This window comes from Schistocerca gregaria, chromosome 8 (genome assembly GCF_023897955.1).
Source record: "Schistocerca gregaria isolate iqSchGreg1 chromosome 8, iqSchGreg1.2, whole genome shotgun sequence".
Lineage (NCBI taxonomy): Eukaryota > Metazoa > Arthropoda > Insecta > Orthoptera > Acrididae > Schistocerca > Schistocerca gregaria.
In genome coordinates this window covers 77845465-77863860 of record NC_064927.1, presented here as the reverse complement: position 1 = coordinate 77863860, position 18396 = coordinate 77845465, and the positions used below count along the sequence as shown (strand labels likewise).

The window sequence follows — 18396 nt, the reverse complement described above, 5'->3', positions numbered from 1 at the left end:
ACCACGGCCTTAAAGCTCTCCTCAAAACCAGGAGTTTTTCAAGACATTTCAAAATAAACATCTACAATACACTCCTACAGCCAGTAGTGCTATATGGATGTTCCACCTAGAGTAGAACCAAGCAAGATCTGAACACCGTTTTTTGTCAGTACACAAACATGTTTCGGCACCACTGTGCCATCATCAGTGGGTTTTCGTTTTTATTTATTGTGCAATGTGAACCTTTTTCTAAATGATTATAAGATTATGTGTATCTTTAGTTCAAACAACAGATCGTTTCTTTTTGTAAATACCTTTACATTTGGTGTGCATGAATGTAAAGGTATTTACAAAAAGAAACGATCTGTTGTTTGAACTGAAGATACACATAATTTTATTATCATTTAACAAAAATGTTCACATTGCAGAATAAATAAAACGAAAACCCACTCATGATGACACAGTGGTGCAGAAACATGTTTGGGTCGTGAGAGAAAACGGTGTTTTGCATAACTGGCGGATCTCACATTCAACGATTTTAACTGCAAACACGGCCAACACAAGGAGCTGCAAATCAAAATGATGAAGATCTGAACAGACTTATGATATCTGAAAGGAAGTCCTTCGGAAGATTTTTGGACCAGATTAAAACTGTGTGCTCGACCGAGACTCGAACTCGGGACCTTTGCCTTTCGCGGGCAAGTGCTCTACCAACTGAGCTACCGAAGCACGACTCACGACCGGTACTCACAGCTTTACTTCTGCCAGTATCCGTCTCCTACCTTCCAAACTTTACAGAAGCTGCAGAGTGAAAATCTCATTCTGGAAACATCCCCTAGGCTGTGGCTAAGCCATGTCTCCGCAATATCCTTTCTTTCAGAAGTGCTAGTTCTGCATGGTTCGCAGAAGAGCTTCTGTAAAGTTTGGAAGGTAGGAGACGGATACTGGCAGAAGTAAAGCTGTGAGTACCGGTCGTGAGTCGTGCTTCGGTAGCTCAGTTGTTAGAGCACTTGCCCGCGAAAGGCAAAGGTCCCGAGTTCGAGTCTCGATCGGGCACACAGTTTTAATCTGCCTGGAAGTTTCATATCAGCGCACGCTCCGCTGCAGAGTGAAAATCTCATTCTGGATTTTTGGACCAGTTTACGATAGTGAGAGTGAAAAATGGAGGATTCGCCACAATACAGAGTTGTATAATGTTCACAAAGGGCCAAACAGCGTGGTTATAATGAAGATTTTGTATCCCGTCTGGAAGGCGGCGCGTGGGTCTGCTCCTGAAACTGAAGAGTATGCCGAATGTAGGAAGTTAGGAGGAGCAGGTGAGGTAGAACCCTCGGCACTGCAGTCTGAACTAAAATCACCTTTACTTAACTTTGCCTACAGATGAGCACGTAGGTGAGCGAAGCCGTGCATCAAGTTACTAACAAGGGGAAGGCATCAGAGACAGCCAACCGATTCGGCTCCAATTTGGCAGGTCTCTTGTGTACAACCTAAAACGAAGGACTCTTAGATATTTTTGACCAACACCCCCGCAATTTTGAGAAAATCGCCTCTAAAGGTTTTGACGAGCAATCGACTCAAAATCGGAGGGATCGATATATAATTGTAAGTATAGCATTTTTCATCATCAGATATTGGGTCCGCAAACGCAAAGGTTTCCAGAAATCGAGGAAAGAAACTTATACAACTGCCGCTTCCGTACCCACATGGTAAACGCTTTTCGCCGACTCTTCTGAAGCAGTGTAGCTGTCGAAAGATTGCATTCATTACATGTTCTTGGTGCCATGAGTAAATTTGTTTCGAATGTTTGTATGACAAGTACCATCCAACTAGTTGTTCGAAGAAAAGTGAGGACACGTAAAAGTAACTGGAAGAGCCACTGTAAAGTGACCTGTAGAAACATTTTAGTTGTTGACTATCCCAAGAGGATTCCTTATTGATTTACTTACCTTATTAACCCTCCTATCCCTATCAATTGAGATACGGAAAAATACAAGCGAAAAGAAGAAGGTTTCTTCGAGATTCGAGCACGGGTTCTCCGATTCCCAGCCACTTACCTTGGCCGTTGCGCTATCTTTTTTTAATCTCGTTCGCTTTCGTTCATTGCATCTGCTCGGGGCGGACGTCGTAAGACATCCGTTTAAGTTCGTTGTTGATCGATTAACTCCGTTGTTTTAATACAGAGGGCAGCTAACCCTGTGACCGAACACGCTGAGCTACCGTGCCGGCGATATCCATGGTGTCGATGAGAAGCGTTTACCATGTGGTTACAAAAGCGGCAGTTATAAAAGTTTCTTATCTCGATTTCTGGAAAAGTATGCGTTTGCGCACTCATTACTGATGATGAAAAATGCTCTATTTACAATTGTCTATCGATCCCTACAATTTTGAGTCGATTGCTCCTCGTAACCTGTAGGGGTGATTTTCTCAAAATATCTTAGATTCCTTCGTTTTAGGTTGTACACAAACGACCTGCCAAATTTGAACCAAATCGGTTGGCCGTGTCTGAGGCCTTGTCAGACAGATCGCAGGCCTTCCCCGTTCTACACACGGACAGCACGCTCATTGACAGTAGTTGCACCGTGCGTGTGTCTGACTGGCAGTCAGTCCTCGGGAGGTGACGCTGCTGTCGCCTGGACGGGTTTATATCGATAGCAGATCGGTGGTCATAAGTGTATATAAACAGGCTGCCATGTCAAACGTTAAGCGAAGAGTCAGATGTTGATGGTGGTACGTTCTCTAGTGGTTCTGCACGAGCCTGTCAATGACGAGGCAGCCTCACCGACCGCACGGCAAAACCAGCACAGAACGCCCACTCATATCTCGCCTGTCACCCACAACGCCGACCAAGGGCAGCATTTACGAGGAAACGATCAGAGCACGCCTTGCGCAAACAACAAACGGCGGGCAGCTGCGGCCGCAAACGCAGCCACTGAAATGGCCTTGTGGAGGAAATTGCTCTGGTACCTAAGAGCGGTTCTTTTTATCTCTATTCTTCAGCCGCTCTTTCTTCCCTATACAGTCATCTCATCGTTGCGTGTTTGTTGCAACAACCCTTCGTACGCTGTGTTTTATATCCGACTACAACTGTTTCCTTCTGCTAACCAATCAGGTATTGCCTGGACTGGAATGTTTTAATCTTGGCGAGCCACTCGATGTGTTGAACATCGATTTCAGACAAAAATTAAACTGCTCGTAAAAACCGTTCTGCACCTCTGTCAAGAAGTGATCAGTGTGCTGCTGTGTGACCGGATGCCTATTCCCCAAAACTCTTTTGATCGCACCGAGTTGCTACAGACGGCCGCCTGCACCGGTGAGCCAGTGCTCTACAGGGCCTTGACCTCCCTTTCAATCGCAGTACAGCAGTCATTCTCTATGCCACACATTCGGCAGATCCTTGATAGGTTTCTGGAGGTTCCTGGCACAAGACGTTTACGATCAGATCAAACAGCTCCCCTAAATTACGGACTGGAAAGTTGAGAGCGCCAAACTGGCACCCGAGAGAGCACGATACGTTTTTCATTGTGTTCGTTTCAGGCGAATTTGGAGGCCGCAGCATCAATGTGATGCGTTTGTAACCACTGTAGTGCGAGCCTGGCTTTCTAAGACGGACAGTTGTCCTCATGTTAGGCGCCACTGCCGTCACACAAGACATCGAGCGTAAACCAAAGGAGGTGGTTCGCAGTAACATTCAGCCAGTCCACAGTCGCCGCGTTGCCTTCGACTACCGCTGCAGATTCCACTGGTGTCCAGGTGCCACGGCACTCTACTGCTCCGGCTGGCCTGCATCCGCGTCACTGTACACGCTGCAATCAGCCATTCGCGGGATAGTGCTCGTCTGGACACGACCATCGACGTCCTCTCACGGGAAATGTGATTCATCCGACAAGACGATACGTTTCCATTGATTCACTGTCCAACTCGGATTACACCGTGCCCTCTGCAGTCCTAATTGTCGATGTTGTTCAGCGGACACCTGCTGCGGAGCCACATGTTCGATAATGTTTGTTAAACTGTGTGCTCCGAAACAGCACTGTACTCTATCGCCAGATCTGCCACACACTTCCACCTATCCTACTTTACAGACCGGACAAGCCTCTGACCTCCGCGTCCTGTGATGAGACACGGACGTGCAACACTTTGTCACCGCCATGTGGTTTCACCGCCCTTCAACCACTCCCCACAGATGCTCACAACACCAGCACGCCAATAGCCGACCAGCTGCGCCGTTTGAGAGAGGCTCGGACGCAGCTGACCAGCTGCGCCGTTTGAGAGAGGCTCGGACGCAGCTGGTGATGGTAATGATGATGATGATGATCCGTTTGTGGAGCTCTCAAGTGCGCGGTCATCAACGCCCGTACAAAGTCCCAATTTTGTACACTTTATTTTTAAATAGTCCCTTGGGTAACAGAAGAAATATTGAACTTAACTGATGAAAGGAGAAAATATAAAAAAAGCAGTAAATGAAGCAGGCATAAAGGAATACAAACGTCTCAAAAATGACATCGACAGGAAGTGCAAAATGGCTAAGCAGGGATGGATGGGGGACAAATGTAAGGATGTAGAGGCTTATCTCACTAGGGGTAAGATAGACACTGCCTACAAGAAAATTAAAGAGACTTTTGGAGAAAACTGAACCACTTGTATGAATATCAAGAGCGCAGATAGAAACCCAGTTCTAAGCAAAGAAGCGAAAGCACAAAGATGGAAGGAGTATATAGAGGGTCTATAAAAGGGCGATGTACTTGACGACGGTATTATGGAAATGAAGAGGATGTAGATGAAGATGAAATGGGAGATATGATACTGCGTGAAGAATTTGACAGAGCACTGAAAGACCTGAGTCGAAACAAGGCCCCGGGAGTAGACAACATTCCCTTAGAACTACTGACAGCCTTGGGCGAGACAGGCCTAACAGACTCTACCGTCTGGTAAGCATGATGTATGAGACAGGCGAAATATCCTCAGACTTCAAGAAGAATATAATAATTCCAATCCCAAGGAAAGCAGGTGTTGACAGATGTGAAAATTACCGAACTATTAGTTTAATAAGTCACAGCTGCAAAATACCAACACGAACTCTTTACAGACGAATGGAAGAAGTAAAAGCCGTCCTCGGGGAAGATCAGTTTGGATTCCGTAGAAATATCGGAACACGTGAGGCAATACTGACCCTACCACTTATCTTAGAAGCTAGATTAAAGAAAGGCAAACCTAAGTTTCTAGCATTTGTAGACTTAGAGAAAACTGTTGACAATGTTGACTGGAATAAACTCTTTCAAATTGTGAAGGTGGCAGAGGTAAAATACAGGGAGCGAAGGTCTGTTTTCGATTTGTACAGAAACCAGATGGCAGTTATTAGAGTTTAGGCACATAAAAGACGCATTGGTTGGGAAGGGAGTGAGACAGGGTAGTAGCCTCCCCCCGATGCTGTTCAATCTGTATATTGAGCAAGCAGTAAAGGAAACAAAAGAAAAGGTCGGAGTAGGTATTAAAATCCATGGAGAAGAAATAAAAACTTTGAGGTTTGCCGATGACATTGTAATTCTGTCACAGACAGCAAAGGACTTGGAAGAGCAGTTGAACGGAATGGACAGTGTCGTGAAGGGAGGATATAAGAGGAACATCAACAAAAGCAAAACGAGGATAATGGAATGTGGTCGAATTAAGTCAGGTGATGCTGAGGGAATTAGATTAGGAAATGAAACACTTAAAGTAGTAAAGGAGTTTTGCTATTTGGGCAGCAAAATAACTAATGATGGTCGTAGTAGAGAGGATATAAAATGTAGACTGGGTAATGGCAAGGAAAACGTTTGTGAAGAAGAGAAATTTGTTAACATCGAGTATAGATGTGTCAGGAAGTCATTTCTGAAACTATTTGTATGGAGTGTAGCCAGGTATGGAAGTGAAACATGAACGATAAATTGTTTGGGCAAGAAGAGAATACAAGTTTTCGAAATGTGATGCTACAGAAGAATGCTGAAGATTAGATGGGTAGATGACGTAACTAATGACGAAGTATTGATGGTTAAAATGGTTCAAATGGCTCTGAGCACTATGGAACTTAACTGCTGTGGTCATCAGTCCCCTAGAACTTAAAACTACTTAAACCTAACTAACCTAAGGGCATCACACACAGCCATGCCCGAAGCAGGATTCGGATCCAGAGGCAGCAACGCTAGCTGCTAGACCACGAGCCGCGGACGTACGTAAGCAGGCGGTAGGCCATAACGAGCTACGGTTTGTCGAAATCGCTTTTGTCAGTCAATTTCAAGATTTGCAGCCCATATCGTCGTCACAGTGATTCGCTAATCGTCTCTTCTGCGCCCAGTATACATTCATTACCGCGTCATGTACCAACAAGGTAACTCAGTCTCGTGGTGGACAGTGGTTACAACATTTTGCTCTTCGGCGTATGAGTCGCAGACAACGATTTCAAATTGATTAACTTCCCGAGGACTTGAGACGCCTGAAACTTAAAACAGTGCCCGATGTTCTCAAAAAGCGACTGTGTGAGAACTGAGTGTTGTATCCCATACTCGTCGCCACAGTTGTGGCCTCGTTGCCACTGTAGAGTCTTATACCGCAGGAATCAAGGGAGAAGATGTTGTTTGGCGGCCGGTAAACTCTTTCTGCAACACAACCGTACACATGTATTAACAGAGTTCTTTATTTACTTAAACATATAGCTTCTACTCAACTTTAACAGAGATCATGTGTTGTTGTACGAGCTCTTCAATATTAGTCCAAGTTAACCTCACTGTTGATGAAGTACAGGTCCCACTATGAACACTATTCCGGTCACTATACACTCTCACATTCGGTGATGTGAACTGACAGAGACCGAGCTAGAGACAGAGACCGAGCTAGAGACAGAGACCGAGCTAGAGACAGAGACCGAGCTAGAGACAGAGACCGAGCTAGAGACAGAGACCGAGCTAGAGACAGATACCGAGCTAGTGACAGAGACCGAGCTAGTGACAGAGACCGAGCTAGTGACAGAGACCGAGCTAGTGACAGAGACCGAGCTAGTGACAGAGACCGAGCTAGTGACAGAGACCGAGCTAGTGACAGAGACCGAGCTAGTGACAGAGACCGAGCTAGTGACAGAGACCGAGCTAGTGACAGAGACCGAGCTAGTGACAGAGACCGAGCTAGTGACAGAGACCGAGCTAGTGACAGAGACCGAGCTAGTGACAGAAACCGAGCTAGTGACAGAGACCGAGCTAGAGACAGAGACCGAGCTAGAGACAGAGACCGAGCTAGTGACAGAGACCGAGCTAGTGACAGAGACCGAGCTAGTGACAGAGACCGAGCTAGTGACAGAGACCGAGCTAGTGACAGAGACCGAGCTAGTGACAGAGACCGAGCTAGTGACAGAGACCGAGCTAGTGACAGAGACCGAGCTAGTGACAGAGACCGAGCTAGTGACAGAGCCCTCCGATCCGCGGCGGCGATAAATACTTGCGATCGAGGGCGCGTTGGCGGTCTGCTGCTTCCGAGTCTGTCTTTGGCCTGTCTTCTGATAAGCACTATTGATCCAGCGCCTACTATCGATCTTCTTGCAACATCTTTGCCGGCCAGTGTGATGGCAACAGCTTAGGCCAGCATACTAACTGCAGATCCTGTTCATGCAGAAATGGACGTTTGCATGCGGTATGTTGAACCACATCGATAGAAGCTACAATTTTTCATGTAAACATGTTTTCTGATGAGATTACTTTTCACATTTCGGAACAACTAGCGACATAATATCCGAATGTGGGATTTGCTATACTTATGTATGTATGTATGTATGTATGTATGCATACTTACACATGGAAAAACTTGTAGAAGCCGACCTCGGGGAAGATCAGTTTGGATTCCGTAGAAATGTTGGAACACGTGAGGCAATACTAACCTTACGACTTATCTTAGAAGAAAGATTAAGGAAAGGCAAACCTATGTTTCTAGCATTTGTAGCCTTAGAGAAAGCTTTTGACAGTGTTGACTGGAATGCTCTCTTTCAAATTCTAAAGGTGGTAGGGGTAAAATACAGGGAGCGAAAGGCTATTTACAGTTTGTACAGATGGAATGAGGGGCATGAAAGGGAAGCAGTGGTTGGAAAGGGAGTGAGAATGGTTGTAACCTCTCTCCGACGTTATTCAATCTGTATATTGAGAAAGGAATAATAGAAACAAAAGAAAAATTCGGAGTAAGTATTAAAATCCATGAAGAAGAAATAAAACCTTTTAGGTTCGCCGATGACATTGTAATTCTGTCAGAGACAGCAAAGGAGCTAGAAGAGCCGTTGAACGGGATGAACAGTGTCTTGAAAGGAGGATATAAGGTGAACAACAAAAGCAAAACGAGGATTATGGAATGTAACGATTAAAGTCGGGTGATGCTGAGGGAACTAGATTAGGAAATGAGACTCAAAGTGGTAAAGGAGTTTTACTATTTGGGGAGCAAAATCACTGATGATGGTCGAAGTAGAGAGGATATAAAATGTAGACTGGCAATGTCAAGGAAAGCGTTTCTGAAGAAGAGAAATTTGTCAACATCGAGTATAGATTTAAGAGTCAGTAAGTGTATTTCTGAAAGTATTTGCATGGAGTGTAGCCATGTATGGAAGTGAAACATGGACGATAAATAGTTTGGACAAGAAGAGAATAGAAGCTTTCAAATGTGGTGCTACAGAAGAATGCTGAAGATTAGATGGGTAGATTCACATAACTAATGAGGAGGTATTGAATAGGATTGGGAAGAAGAGGAGTTTGTGGCACAACTTGACACGAAGAAGGGATCGGTTGGTAGGAGATGTTCTGAGGCATCAAGGGATCACTAATTTAGTATTGGAGGGCAGCGTGGATGGTAATAATCGTAGAGGGAGACCAACAGATGAATACACTGAGCAGATTCAAAAGGATGTAGGTTGCAGTAAGTACTAGGAGAGGAAGAAGCTTGCTCAGGATAGAGTAGCATTGAGAGCTGCATCAAACCAGTCTCAGGACTCAAGACCACAACAACAACAACAACAATGTACAACGCCAGCATCAATTTCTGGTTTATACTTATGTCTAAAAGCGGGCTAGTTTACCGTCAGAGAGGAGCGTCACAGGATCAAAGTGTTTGGTTCTGCTGATCAACAGCATTTTTCCGCAGCCTGTACACCCAAAACCGTGCATCATTTTTCAGCACAGATTCCTTCTTCCTTGGACCTCATGTTGTGATATTCGAGACTCAGAATCTGTGATGTTGCTGCCGTTACGAGCATCGTTTCAAAGCTTTCGAGTCTGACGAGGATGCAAGTTCAGAGCAGAAAGCATGTATCCAGAAAGATTCTTGGTTTTGGATGTTGAGCCGAGTTGTCAATTCCATGCAACTCTGACAGGTGACGCGTACTTAAGCATCCTGACTGATCGCCGGCATCCATTCATGTCCATTGTGCATACCGACGCGCAATTCCAGCAGGACAATGCGACGCCCCACACGTCCAGAATTGCTACACAGTAGCTCCAGGAACACCCTTTTGAGTTTAAACACTTCCGGTGGCCACCAGACATCACATTACTGAGCATATCTGGAATGCCTTGCAACGTGCTGTTCAGAAGAGGTCTCCATCCCCTGGTTTTCTTACGGATTTATGGACAGCCCTGCAGGATTCATGGTGTCAGTTCCCTCAAGCACTACTTCAGACATTAGCCGAGTCCGTGCCACGTCATGGCCCTTCTGCGTGCTCGCGGGGTCCCTACACGATATTATGCAGGTGTGCCAGTTTCTTTGGCTCTTCAGTGTATTTCGACAGGTTGTTTTAGTCGGTGCATCTCTGACGTTTCTTGCACCTCAGTTCGACTGTTCTAATAGTCTGACCCACGGGAGACACGCCACACACGCATGGAATGCGCTGCACTGCCCTCTCCATTCCAGGGAGAGCAGACGCTGAGTCTGTGTACAGCAGGAAGCGAACGATCTCCATACTGACTCACAATACACTTCTGGAGCTTCGTCAGCCTTCGGCCAGGAACACATCCGCCTTCCTTTAGCTGGTCGAAGAATGTAACGATAACTTCCGGGTCTACGGAGACGCAAATATAAGCTATCCGTATTGTCTTGGCGACACGAACAGAGACGTCCTATGCCTGATGAGCTGTGGATTAAGCTGTGGGTAACGAATTCTCCATTCCAGAATGAGATTTTCACTCTGCAGCGTAGTGTGCACTGATATGAAACTTCCTGGCAGATGAAAACTGTGTGCCGGACCGAGACTCGAACTCCGGACCTTTGCCTTTCGCGGGCATGTGCTCTACCTTAGGTAGGAGACGAGGTACTGGCGGAAGTAAAGCTGTGAGGACGGGGCGTGAGTCGTGCTTGGGTAGTTCGTTTAGTAGAGCACTCCCGAGTTCGAGTCTCGGTCCGGCACACAGTTTTAATCTGCCAGAAAGTTTGAATTCTCCCATTGGTCTTATACGCGTTATTATCTGTTAAAATTGTCCGCTCCCGGTAGCTGAGAGGTCAGCGCGACAGACTCAGTCCAAAGGGCCCGGGTTCGATTCCCGGCTGGGTCGGAAATTTTCTCCGCTCAGGGACTGGATGTTGTGTTCTCCTAATCATCATCATTTCATCCCCATCGACGCGCAAGTCGCCGAAGTGGCGTCAAATCGAAAGACTTGCACCAGGCGAACGGGAGGCCCTCGTCACACGACATTTCATTTCATCTGTTAAAATTGAAACGACCTTGTAGAAGTGTTACAGTCGCAGAATTGCGATTAGTTAGATAGTTTTTACGAATCTTAGCTTGTTTGGCGACCAGTCGGAATTACTACACGTGTTCTATCCCACATGGGCATTCTTGCTTTTCGCTATTCCTTCCTTCTATTCTCTTGCACCCATTATTGATATACTTTTCAATACCCTTTTTTTAATTGTATTCAACATCTACATCTACATCCACGCGATTATTCTGCTATTCACAATAAAGTGCCTTGCACAGTGTTCAGTAAACCACCTTCAAACTGTCTCTCTATCGTTCCACTCTCGAACGGCGCTCGGGAAAAACGAGCACTTAAATTTTTCTGTGCGAGCCCAGATTTTTTTATTTTATCATGATGATCATTTCTCCCTATGTAGGCGGGTCTCAACAGAATGTTTCCGCAATCGGAGGAGAAAACTGGTGATAGAAATTTCATGAGAAGATCCCGTCGCAACGAAAAACGCCTTTGTTTTAATGATTGCCACTCCAATTCACGTATCATGTATCTCCCCTATTTCGCGATAATACAAAACGAGCTGCCCTTCTTTGTACTTTTTCGATGTCGTCCGCCAGTCCCACCTGACGCGGATCCCACACTGCTCAGCAGTACTCGAGAATAGGGCGGACAAGCGTGGTGTAAGCAGTGTCTTTGGTAGACCTCTTGCACCTTCTAAGTGTCCTGACATTGAATCGCAGTCTTTGGTTTGCCCTGCCCACAATATTATCTATGTGATCGTTCCAATTTAGGTTATTTCTAATTGTAATCCATAAGTATTTACCTGATTTTACAGCCTTGAGATTTGTGTGACTTATCGCGTAATCGAAATTTAGCGGATTTCTTTTACTCTTCATGTCAATAAGATCACATTTTTCTTTATTCAGGGTCAACTGTCACTTTTCGCACTATACAGATAACGTTTCTAAATCATTTTTCAATCCTTTTTGGTCATCTGATGACTTTACAAGACGGCACCTGACAGCACCACCTGCAAACAATCTAAGAGGGCTACTCAGATTGTCTCCTATGTCCTTATCATACATGAGAAACAATAGAGGGCCTTCTTTGTAGAAGTTCTCAAGGATTTCATTTCCTGTGACACATGGTCATACATTGGAAGCCCTTAATATTTGACCATGAAATGCTTACAATGTGCCTGCAGCCACCATTGCATTTACTTTCGTCCAATACAAATTTATTTGTATTTGTTGTTGCCGATTTCACACACTATATGTATATAATCTTCCTTAATCCTCGGTAAAAGAGGTGCTTTGCACGCTTTAACCCTTTTGTGACAGAGTGAGTTACTTGACTTTATCTTGCCCACAACAGGTGCACAAATATTCTTTAAGCCTATGAGTTAGTTGCTGCATGACTCTACAATATCCAGCACAGAGCTTTCATTGTGCAAATTGTCATCAACTATTGATTCACTTCAGGGATATAAAAAGACTGTTATTGCGTATAAGTCTTGGGTCTCAGCCAGTAGTAGAGACAGACTCAGTTCTCAACAAGATACGCCAAGAAAAGTACGAGAAATCCACTTATCAGTCAAAAACCAAGAAAGCAATAGCACCAAAGTTTCAACTTTGTACAATGTACTCAGCCACATCGAACATCGACTTCTTATTACGCTAACCTTAACAAGACATCGAGGTGAGCAGGTTGTTGTTCTGTTCGTCAGAATCAAATGACGATTAACATGCAAGCGGCGTGTGCCGTTTTGCGTGTATTTACATTTTGTAGATTGATTTATTTATTTCGATTCTGGAACTGTATAGCATTATGTTCAAATAACCTGGCAAAACCGATGTGGATCGCCATTAGTTATGAAACGAATAACCTGGGTACGGCACATGCAGTTCACACACTTCACGCTAGTAACTCCGCAACTCATTATACTAGAGTCATATTACTGGCCACTAACTGAATGAATACTTCATAACAGTAGTTGAGAACACAGGGAGATAAATACGAACCATCGACTGCAAATCCATTAGTTTCATTTAGAGCAGAAAATATTTCATTAATTCAGTTCTGAAAGAGATAAAAATATAATTAGGTGACGAAAAAGCAGTGACGGTTTCGACTCTGGTATTACAGTACTGGCCATTAAAATTGTTACACCACGAAGATGACTTGCTACAGATGCGAAATTTAACCGACAGGAAGAAGATGCTGTGATATGCAACGATTAGCTTTTCGGAGCATTCACACAAGTTTGGCGCCGGTGGCGACACCTACAACTTGCTGACATGAGGAAAGCTTCCAATCGACTTCTCATACACAGACAGCAGTTGACCGGCGTTGCCTGGTGAAACGTTGTTGTGATATCTCGTGTAAATAGGAGAAATGCGTACCATCACGTTTTCGACTTTGATAAAGGTCGCATTGTAGTCTATCGCGATTGTGGTTTATCCTACCGCGACATTGCTGCTCGCGTTGGTCGAGATCCAATGACTGTTAGCACAATATGGAATCTGTGGGTTTAGGAGGGTAATACAGAACGCCGTGCTGGATCCCAACGGCCTCGTATCACTAGCAGTCGAGATGGCGAGTAACGGACCGTGCAACCACGTGTCGATCCCTGAATTAACAGATGGGTTCGTTTGCAAAACAGCAACCATCTGCACGAACAGTTCAACGACGTTTGCAGCAACATGGACTATCAGTTCGGAGACCGTGGCTGCGGTTACCCTTAGCGCTGTATCACAGACAGGAGCGCCTGGGATGGTGTACTCATCGACGAACCTGGGTGCACGAACGGCATAACTTCATTTTTTCGGATGAATCCAGGTTCTGTTTACAGCTACGTGATGGTCGCATCTGTGTTTGGCAACATCGCGGTGAACGCACATTGGAAGCGTGTATTCGTCATCGCCATACTGACTTATCACCCGGCGTGATGGTATGGGTGCCATTGGTTACAAATCTCGGTCACCTCTTGTTCACACTGACGGCACTTTGAACAGTGGACGTTACATTTCAGATGTGTTACGACCCGTGGCTCTACCCTTCATTCGATCCCTGCGAAACCCTACATTTCAGCAGGATAATGCACGACCTCATGTCGCAGGTCCTGTACGGGCCTTTCTGGATACAGAAAATGTTCGACTGCTGCCCTGGCCAGAACATTCTACTGATGTCTCACCAATTGAAAACGTCTCGTCAATGGTGGATGAGCAACTGGCTCGTCACAATACGCCAGTCACTACTCTTTATGAACTGTGATATCGTGTTGAAGCTGCGTGGGCAGCTGTGCCTGTACGCGCCATCCAAGCTCTGACTCAATGCCCAGGCGTATCAAGGCCGTTATTATGACCAGAGGTGGTTGTTCTGAGTACTGATTTCTCACTATCTATGCACCAAAATTGCGTTATAATGTAATCACATATCAGTTCTAGTAGAATATGTGTCCAATGAATAGCCGTTTATGATCTGCATTTCTTCTTGGTGTAGCAATTTTAATGGGCAGTAGTGTATTTCAACGAAAGCGGTTCAAAAGCAGCGTCATTCATTTCAGGAATGCTTTAAATGAAGGATACCTTATTCTGTGACTTAATATGGTGTTGCAGCGCTGGAGGAAAGCCTCACTTTGATAAATGAGCAATGCTCTGCATCAGAACTATTATGCCTAAACTTCTCAGAACCCGACAGAGTTCAATCTTCGTGTGGCATGACTTCCACGTATCGCTATATGATGTTTCATTTTTCTCTTTTTGTGGTTATTTAGTGGAGTGACATGGCCCCGCAGACGTTAGCTGGGATAGATACCGGGGAAAACACCAGACAACGCCCGAAGGCCAATGCTTTCAATACGTGGAAGTTGTGGGGGGTACTGGCAGGCACCGTTTCTCCAAATAAAAGCCTTTTACCTGTATAATTTTACAACTTTATTAATATGATTTTAAAATAGTAAGTGAACATCCGTTATCATGAACAATAAGAGAGATTAGAGCCCACACAGAAGCATACCGACAATCTTTCTTTCCACAAACAATACGAGACTGGAATAGAAGGGAGAACCGATAGAGGTACTCAGGGTACCCTCCGCCACACACCGCCAGGTGGCTTGAGGAGTATGGATGTAGATGTAGATCCTCAGTATAGCTTGTTAATGAAAGTTCCTAAAGTATTATTTTCACAGTCAAATAACAGTTCTCAGAATCAATTTACAACGCTTAAAACTCAAAATTCCTTTCCAAGCAAAGCAAAAAACAATACAAATTGCATAATGCAAGGTTAAATAAAAGATTTTAACCCTACATGGCAATACCGAAATATTCCTAGGAATCACCTGTGATGGCAAATGGCTCTGAGCACTATGGGACTCAACTGCTGTGGTCATCAGTCCCCTAGAACTTAGAACTACTTAAACCTAACTAACCTAAGGACATCACACACATCCATGCCCGAGGAAGGATTCGAACCTGCGACCGTAGCGGTCGCTCGGCTCCAGACTGTAGCGCCTAGAACCGCACGGCCACTCCTGCCGGCTAATCTCAGTCATTACATCCGTTAAAAAAATACAATACATATCTTTTGATTTCGTCGTAGTCATGCGCTGTTGTGCACCGTGCTGTTCTGCAGGATGACATGCCACAGGGGAAAGATTTTCCACGATGTACAAAACGTTAACAGGGCGCAACCAACTTACACAAATTCCCTACTGGGCTTATACGTCGATATGGATGCGGCTCGCAAATCTCAAAACGGGTGAGGGAGTAGTTGATGTACTACTGGACACGTCGAGTATAAAGCAGCGCACTAAACTGCAGTACGGTGGGGTAAACAAGAGGCAAAACAACAACTGTTGCAGGGCAGCCTCATCAAAAACCAGTAAAAAAATATTTGGGGCTTTAAACTCCTGCGAAGGCCACACAAAACCACAGAATGACGTCTCATTATGAAAATACTACCTGGTACCTCCAAAGTTCACTCGCAGATACTACCACAGTGTCAAATTACTCGTTATAACTGTAGATAACTGAGTGTAACACACTGGGGTCCCACTTAGGTTTCTTAAAACGATAAGCATTAATTCGGTCACTTACTTTAAAGCAGCTACATAGCTGACAATGCCCATATCGACGGCCTCCTTCGTAGCACCGCTCTAACTGAAGACTGCAGTACCGAAGGAAATCTTACACCACTCACAAGTCTCATATATGCGCCACTAGGGTACACCTTATATTCACCTCATAAGAAACTTGCCGTAATCCTTCGTCGGAATCCAAGGGCAGAACCAAGAAATCACCTACGAGTCCTTCAATGGCCACACGATGACAGCCATCGGGACATCACCGGCCCTCCACACAAGGATCTTCGAGCCCACGGCGTTCCGTCCCCAACCGACTTCACAGAAGCTCTTCTGCGAAAGAAGAGCTTCTGTGAAGTTTGGAAAGTAGGAGACGAGGTACTGGTGGAAGTAAAGCTGTGAGGACGGAGCGTGAGTCGTGTTTGGGTGGCTCAGTTGGCAGAGCACTTGTCCGTGAAAGGTAAAGGTCAGGAGTTCGAGGCTCGGTCCAGCACATATTTTTAATCTGCCAGGAAAGTTTCATAATAGTGCACACTCCGCTACAGACTGAAATTTCATTCTGGCAAAGCCTTATCGTAAACAGTTCCTTAGTTAGGCTGAAGGCCCAAAGAATCACACTTCAAGAGCAAACAAATTCAAATCCGCTGAAGGCCTAACACTTAAAATTAAACAACATCAAATTTTTTAAAATACCAAGGCCTTACGTGAAACAGTTCTTTCAACTAGGTTGAAAGCTTTAAGAGCAAACAACTCAAAGTCAGAATCGTCTGAAGGCACAACACTTAAAATTCAACAACATTAAAATTTTAAGATACTAAAGGTCTTACATGAAACAGTTCTTTAAATTAGACTGAAGGCCTAAACAATCTTACACCTTAAGGGTAAAACAACCTTAATTTTTTTTAAATCGCCTAGAAGCCATACAAGTACAAACAACAAGAACAAATAAAATGAAAGGCAGTACATCGAAAGGCGCTCAGTTGTTCGACGGTTGGCCTGGAATCCAAACACTAACGCTCGCTTAGGTGAGACAGGCAGTCGGGCCAACCATTCACGATCCGACGGCAACCCAACCGACAGACAGTCAGCGGACCCACCGACAACATAACTATCACTTCACCCGACCAGGGCACAACAGTAAGTTCAGCGGAACAACGTAGAAGACATTGGCCCCCCACAACCAATCATACATGGAGCTCACAAACTACACAACGTGCTGGACAGCAACAACACGATGAAGAAACGACACTGCCTGAAACACGTCAACAGGCAGGGCAGGTAACAGGAACGTTAACGGCCACAAGGCAGAAGATTCCGCTGGTGCACTTCAATTCAAATAACCAAATAAAGTGAAACTCCACCGGAGGGTGGCTAAAATTTTCCAACTTGAAAACCACGTTGTTGCTCGCAGGAATATCCCAAAAGCACGACACAATGTGAACAGTCTTGACTTGCTGGTAGATTAAATCAAAATTCAACTTTCGTGTCAAGGGTCGGTGAGCCACGGACCTCGTAGCAATGGGAACAGCAGCACACACTCCGACAGAACAAAGAGACCACTAGCGGCCCCGACCAAACTACGTTCCGCGGAGAATTCCTCGGTGCTCCACGCCAACCGTCTGTCTCTCAGGCCCAGAAACGGTGAAGGGATCAAATAGAATAAGAAAACGAGGCGGCAGTACCGTAATAGAAGATGACAAACAATAAATGGACAATCTGAATACGACTTTGAGGGCTTCCGTGACGTGACTTTGAGAAACATTTTTTAAATTAATGAATATTCAATTTTTGGAAAAACAATGGACAATTTGAGGGAATGTCGTGAAATTTAGGCGTTGAGGCGTAAGAAAAATGCATCACCAGACCAAATTTTAAACGGATCCCAATATACAATGAGGACTTTGATGCTGTGAAGATGACGAACCTTCACGAAACCTATCTATATGTGGTAGTGCATACTTGCAAGGTTCCGACTACTCAACACTAAATTCATCTAGAATCTTCATATGGAAATTATGCTTTAAGCCTCCCCTTTTCTGACTCCAACTTTTGTTGTTGCACATGGATTAAAAAGAAACGCAACTGACTGTAATCGATCCTGCAAGTATAGTAGAAAAGAGTTTGGTACCTGCAATAATTTAATTTTATAGAAATTAATTTGATAAAGGAAAGTTTCATTAACGTAGTGAGAAATGAAATGGTTGCTCTACCGATCAACAGAATGAAAGTTCTGGCCAAAATAACAATTTGATTTATTATGACTAAACTCAAAATCATAAACAAAACACACGAAACATTTACAATACGTCAAATTGGATACTCAAATAAATCCTGTGAAGGTGAAATAGTCCATAAACTAGATTGTGACATTTATGACCAAGTGGTATGTGGAGCCAATTCCTTGCAACTCAAATCTTAAGAGAAACACCCAGCCAACCCAACATTAATTGCTGCTGCAGTAGTGAGAACTCAGACAATGAACACCCAACACAGCACCACGTTAGAAAAGACGGGAACAGGCGTGCTCTGCTGAGCTCTGATTGTCACATAGCTAAATTCACTAATCTGTCGGTGGTGCGGACATTCATAACCAAGCTGTCTTCTTAACTACAAAGACACGATATGGCATAATGGAAGCGATGGCTGGTTGGT

General features: G+C 44.6%; 1 non-coding gene across 1 annotated transcript; it reads right to left on the bottom strand.

Moving 5' to 3' along the window:
* Positions 1-634: 634 nt before the first annotated feature.
* Trnas-cga (transfer RNA serine (anticodon CGA)) lies at positions 635-709 on the bottom strand. The gene has a single exon. It is a non-coding gene; the product is annotated as a tRNA-Ser (tRNA).
* Between the last annotated feature and the right edge of the window lie 17687 nt (positions 710-18396).